Genomic DNA, 6,925 nt, shown 5'->3' with positions numbered 1-6,925 from the left:
AATTCCTAAACACTTCCTCAAATTAGGATGTGAATACCCTCAAATTAAAGCTGAGAGTCTGCACTTTAAGCCTATATTGATTATATAACAGTATATTCAATATCTTTTGGTAAACAGCTAAAATGCCAAAACTTGTGTCACTGTCCAAATAATTCTGGACCTAACTGTATATACAGCATAAGAACTAAGCTCAGTAGATATATACAGCTCCAGAACCAAGCTCAGTACATATTGTCACGGCGCGGGGTGTGGACCCACTGCGCCGTACCGCGAAGCGGGATAGCAGTTGGCCAAACAGGTACAATGCAATGTCTATAGTTCAGAAGAGGTACCTGAGGCAATGTAGACAGTAGCGATGGATTCAGGCTAAGGTGAGGCTCCGATAGTAGACAGACACCCGGCGTGGTGCGACACTCTAGATGCAGCGGAGGATGCAACACGAATCCAACTCTTGACGGCACAGAGGCACGGGATAAAGGGTACAGGCAGCAGGAATGGGTAACACTAGGAACTGGAAAACACTAGGAGAACATTTGCAAAGACAGACTTTAGGAAACACAACAACGCTCAGGCAATAATAAAGAGGGCAGAGCCCCTTTTATAGTCCAGCAGCATTTTGGGCTGATTGCAGATATTCTGCAACTGTGCACGTACTGTATTTATTTATTTATTTCAGTTATTTATATAGCGCCAACATATTACACAGCGCTGTACAGAGGTCCTCTTTTTTACTGTCCCCATTGGGGCTCACAATCTAAATTCCCTATTGGTATGTTTTTCGGGTGTGGGAGGAAACCAGAGTACCCGGAGGAAACCCATGCAAACACAGGGAGAACATACAAACTCCATTGCAGATGTTGTCCTTGGTTGGATTTGAACCCAGGACCCAAGCGCTGCAAGGCAACATTGCTAACCACTGAGCCACTGTGCTTCCCTTTAAGCCCCTGCGGGAGACAGTCTCTGAACCAGGAAGTGACTGCTGGCGTCTCTCAGAAGGGAGATGCCGCTGAGAACTCACATGTCCATGGCCGCCAGAGGGTAAGTCAGAACGACGGTCCGCGGCATAGACGTTACACATATATACAACACCAAAACCAAGCTCAGTACATATATACAGTACCAGAACAAAGGTCATATATATATACAGCACCAGAACCAAGCTCAGTACATATATACAACATCAGAACCAAGCTCAGTACATATATACACCAGAACCAATCTCAGTTCATATATACAGCACCAGAACAAAGCTCAGTACATATATAAAATACCAGAACAAAGCTCAGTTCATACATACAGCACCAGAACAAAGCTCAGTACATATATACATCACCAGAACTAAGCTTAGTTCATGTATACAAAACACTGGAGAGAAGGACCCCAATAGTTGGTGGGCGCATTAACATCAACACAAGAAGTGCCTGCCGGCACCAAAAGCCCTATTTTCAAACTATAGAGAGAGATAAAATACAAATTTTATTAGGCTATTAAAGCAAAGAACAAACTACATGGAGGTTAAAAATTTCAGGTCCGTAGCGGACTGAGATCAGCATTGTGCAAATGTAACAACTTGATGGTGGAATTGCAGAGTGTCAGCGGCTGCAGAATGTTGCACTCAAAACCACAGATACAAAGTAGAAAGTCAGCAGGGACAGATATTTAAAATGTACAAAGAAAGCCCCCCCGACATGCTTCGCTACTGATGTAGTGTCTTCAGGGGTATCGGGGCTAGTGACGGCGCGCCGCGGATTTCTCAAGACTAAATACACAAACGAATTGTCTACACGTGTGCCCTCATTATCACCTCAGCCAATCACAAGCTGAGTAGAGGACCAAGCCTCCACTGTTGAGACAGGCAGATGAACCCGCGAATGGTGAGTTCAGCACGAACCACCAATGAAATGTAGTATACTTGCGCATGCGCAGTAGCTAAAATTGCAGTGATAGAGAAAAAGGCACCATCGGACAAGGATGGATAAGATTCAAGCGCATGCATGAAAAAGCGGGTATCGATTGCGAATAGAGCCAAACGCAATCGGCAAATAACGTATATCTACAACAGTGTGCAGAGCCTGTGCTCAGGAATCATATATAGTGAATAATATAAGATGAAAAAGTACTCATACGTCACCCTTAATGAGAAAGGGGGAGGGGCAATCCATCTCAGTAGTTAAACAAAACGTTATCAATGTGAACAACTATGACACCAATGGCAATAGTCAGAGAGTAACGGCAGAAAAACCGCAGTGGTGACCGTCTGGAAATGTAGTTTGGATCAAAAGTAACAATATATACAGGTACTAGATATAAGGTAGTAAATATGTGAGTAGGTAATACTTATACTGTACGAATACAGATAGCAACTTGTAGAGTGCTTACTGTCAAGGAAAACACATAAAAAACCAGGCTAGGCAATTCAATAGTATCAAAATCTCTGCGGTCTCTGCCGTACTTGCGATGCTTCCTCTCTTTTTTTTCAGCTTGTAATTTTCCTATATTTTTTTGTAATTGAGTCTCACTCAGAGTATTAAATCCCTGAATGTCCCCAATTTCCTTCTCCAACTGGAGAGCAGTTTTATTATAGTCAAGCTTTTAAAAGTCCAAAATATATTGTAAAAGTCGTAGCGAGCTCTCAGTGAGAAGCTCCTCCCAACCTCTAACAAATTACAAGCTGAAATAAAAGAGAGGAAGCATTGCAAGTAGGTCAGAGACCGCAGAGATTTTGATACTGGTCAGGCATATACGTATAAAACTAAGTCACACTTTGCTCCCAAACGTGTACAGGTTTTCACTGATTTTTCTGATTCCGAGGTGTCTGGTACCGACGAATCTGTGCGTTCTCCCAGTTCTAAACTGGGCACTAAACGTAAAATTATAAATAATATATTTAACACTAAAAGAAGCACTGTGCAGACCAGATCAAATACGAGATGCCAGCCAAATTCGATCCCCACCATCACTTCCAATTCTCTATTGTCAGCTTTCTCTGTACCATCAGTCTCTGCTACCTCAATTATACCACCGACCCCTCGAACAACTGGCTTTACCTCCAGCCAAAGTGCTGCAATTACCAATTGCCCTACGGGCATTATCAACAACACATGTGGACCCCTCAATACGTTTCCTTTTTTAGGACCTGCCAATCCTCGGTGGAACCTGGACCAATAGTATCACAATCTGCTTCCACCGTTCCAACTAGAAGTGACGAAATGCAGGTGTATAATATATCCTCCATTCATCTGAATGACTCAGTTGACATTATTACGTAGGGGCCTGTCTTTTACTCCTACTCCTTTGTTCGACGAATTTGTCTGGACAAAGGATATTAATCTATTTGCTAGAAAAGTGGCCCTACATAAATATTTCAAAAATAATACATCAAATACGGGAGACATTGATAGAATCGAACTAAACACACTTAGAGATCTCGAAACCCTCTTGTATGAAAATGAAGTCGGGCCCATTGCGGCTATTGGTCCTTTTTCTTCGCTACGTCCTAAATCTAAACTTACACCACCATTTTCACAATACGCCCACATCGATGTCTTCGTCAAGTTGGTTCTTAAAAGAATCAAAATGGATAGAACTAGAGCACTCGCCAATCTCAGTGAGCCTGAAAGAGTGGCACTAGACGAACTCTGCCACAATGACCAAATTACTATCAAACCCTCTGATAAAGGGGGCAACATTGTGGTCATGAATGTGGATGATTATGTTGCCATGGCTCACAGACTACTGGACGATGTCACTACTTACATCATTCTTGATAAAAATCCCACTGATTAATTTTTAGAGGATCTGCACGCGTTACTTGTTGAAGCAAAGACACAGAGCATGATTACTGGCGATGAGATTAAACGGATTTATAATCCTTCTCCCACGCTGGCAACATTTTATGCACTGCCTAAGATCCATAAGGCATCCCGCCCAGTTCCAGGCAGGCCCATTGTATCAGGCAATGATAGCCTTACTCAGGGTATCAGTATGTACCTTGATGAAATTCTTTCCCCGTTTGTCACTTCCTTGCCGTCATTCTTGAAGGACACTAAGGACACCATCAACAGGATCCAGGAGATTCACGTAACTCCCTCCACACCGATTGCTAGTATTGATGTGGAGTCTCTTTACACCAATATCCAGCATAAATTTGGCTTTACTGCAGTTGCTCATTTTCTCAGCACAAAGGGTATTCAATTTCACGCACATAATAAATTCCTTTTGTCACTACTCCAATTTCTTTTGACACATAATTATTTTTTGTTTGACCGAAACTTCTATCAACAGATAAAAGGAACAGCCATGGACACTGTCTGTGCACCAACATATGCAAATTTATTTTTGGGTTGGTGGGAAGACACCATAGTTTTTACTGATAAGCTAGCTTCCTACACTTGTCATATTCTTTTCTGGGGGAGATATATTGACGATATTCTCCTCCTATGGGATGGTGATTTAAGTCTATTCTATGGGTTCATGGCCACACTTAATGATAATTAGGTGGGCATGAAATTCACTCACGTCATGCACAAAAAAGAGATCACCTTTTTGGACCTCAAAATCTCCCTGGACCCTTCTGGTGGTGTCCATATAGATATTTCACGCAAGCCAACATCTACCAATAGTCTATTACATTGGGAAAGCTACCATCCTCCCGCTCTAAAGAAGGGCATTCCGATTGGGCAGTACCTTTGTGCCAAGAGGAATTGCTCCGACGAGCGGTCCTTCAAATTGGAGTGTGATGGACTCTTTTCAAAATTCTTGGCACGGGGATATCCTAAGAAATGGCTACACAAGGCATATGCCAGGGCAAGAGCCACAGAGAGAAGTGAACTGTTATGCGAACAGAAACCTCAGGGTGCCTGTAGGTCTATGATTACTACTGGGTCTGCTAGATCAACAAATATCAGATGTATTGGCACTTTTGACACCGCCTCTCAACAGGTTCGTGAGATCCTACACCGACACTGGCCAATTCTCTTGGCTGACCCTGACCTTCAAGACGCAGGCCCCCCTACTCACAGCATTACTTACCGCAGGGGTAGGAATTTGCGGGACTACCTGGTGCACAGTCATCATTTTGGATCCACTGTGGCACCAAAATGTTGGCTGAAGTCAACGACTATCGGCTCCTACCCGTGTGGCCGGTGTTCGTTTTGCTATCTCATGCCCACTGTTAAGCAATTTACCAACCCACTTGATGGTCGCTCTTATCAAGTGAGACGATTTATAAAATGCCAGAGCAAAGGAGTAATTTATGTAGCCAAGTGTCCGTGCCCCAAGTTGTATATGGGTAAAACCATTCAGGAATTAAGGAGGAGAATCTCGAAACATCTGAGCACCATAAATCAAAAAGATGATACACCATTCTCTAGACACATTCGTTTTACACATAACGGGGATACTCGCTCCCTGCAATTTTGGGGGATTACTCAGATAAAACTGAGCCCCAGAGCAGTGAATTTAGATTGCAGGTTGTTACAGGAGGAAGCAGTTGGATTCATCATTTGGGGACCCTTAGTCCAGGTGGTCTCAATGAGGGGTTCACCTTTGCGGCGTTTCTTTGAACTTTTTGGACATTTACTTTGAATTTAATATATATATATGATCTCGGCATCTTGGTCTTTGCCAGGTCTGGCTACTATTGAATTGCCTAGTCTGGGTTTGTATGTGTTTTCCTTGACAGTAAGCACTCTACAAGTTGTTATCTGTATTCGTACAGTATAAGTATTACCTACTCACATATTTACTATGCCATCCCTTACTACCTTATATCTAGTACCTGTATATATTGTTACTTTTGATCCAAACTACATTTCCAGACGGTCACCACTGCGGTTTTTCTGCCGTTACTCTCTGACTATTGCCATTGGTGTCATAGTTGTTCACATTGATAACGTTTTGTTTAACTACTGAGATGGATTGCCCCTCCCCCTTTCTCATTAAGGGTGACGTATGGGTACTTTTTCATCTTATATTATTCACTTAATATGATTCCTGAGCACAGGCTCTGAACTCTGTTGTAGATATACATTATTTGCTGATTGCGTTTGGCTCTACTCGCAATCGATACCCGCTTTTTCACGCATGCGCTTGAATCCTATCCATCCTTGTCGGATGGTGCCTTTTTCTCTATCACTGCAATTTTAGCTACTGCGCATGCGTGCGTATACTACATTTCATTGGTGGTTCGTGCTGAACTCACCATTCGCGGGTTCATCTGCCTGTCTCAACAGTGGAGGCTTGGTCCTCTACTCAGCTTGTGATTGGCTGAGGTGATAATGAGGGCACACGTGTAGACAATTTGTTTGTGTATTTAGTCTTAAGAAATCCGCGGCGCGCCGTCACTAGCCCCGATACCCCTGAAGATGCTATATCAGTATCAAAACATGTCGGGGGGACTTTCTTTGTAAATTTTAAATATCTGTCCCTGCTGACTTTCTACTTTGTATCTGTGGTTTTGAGTGCAACGTTCTGCAGCCGCTGACACTCTGCAATTCCACCATCAAGTTGTTACATTTGCACAATGCTGATCTCAGTCAGCTACGGACCTGACATTTTTAACCTCCATGTAGTTTGTTCTTTGCTTTAATAGCCTAATAAAATTTGTATTTTAACTCTCTCTATAGTTGGAAAATAGGGCTTTTGGTGCCGGCAGGCACTCCTTGTGTTGCAGTTCATATATACAGCACCAGAACAAAGCTCAGTACATATTGTCACGTGGCGGGGTGTGTACCTACTGGGCCGTACCGCGTAGCGGGATGGCAGCTGGCCAAACAGCTATGGTACAGCGTCTATAGTCCAGAAAAGGGTATCTGAGGCAGTGTAGACAGCAGCAAGGCAGGCTCGGCTGTGACCAGGCAGCAGGTACACCAAGGACAAGGAGACCGCAGAGTGCTCTCCAAAACTTCAAAGTGAACTGGACCCC

Source organism: Rhinoderma darwinii, chromosome 6 (genome assembly GCF_050947455.1).
Source record: "Rhinoderma darwinii isolate aRhiDar2 chromosome 6, aRhiDar2.hap1, whole genome shotgun sequence".
In the NCBI taxonomy this organism is placed as follows: Eukaryota; Metazoa; Chordata; class Amphibia; order Anura; family Rhinodermatidae; genus Rhinoderma; species Rhinoderma darwinii.
This window is presented reverse-complemented; position numbering follows the sequence as displayed.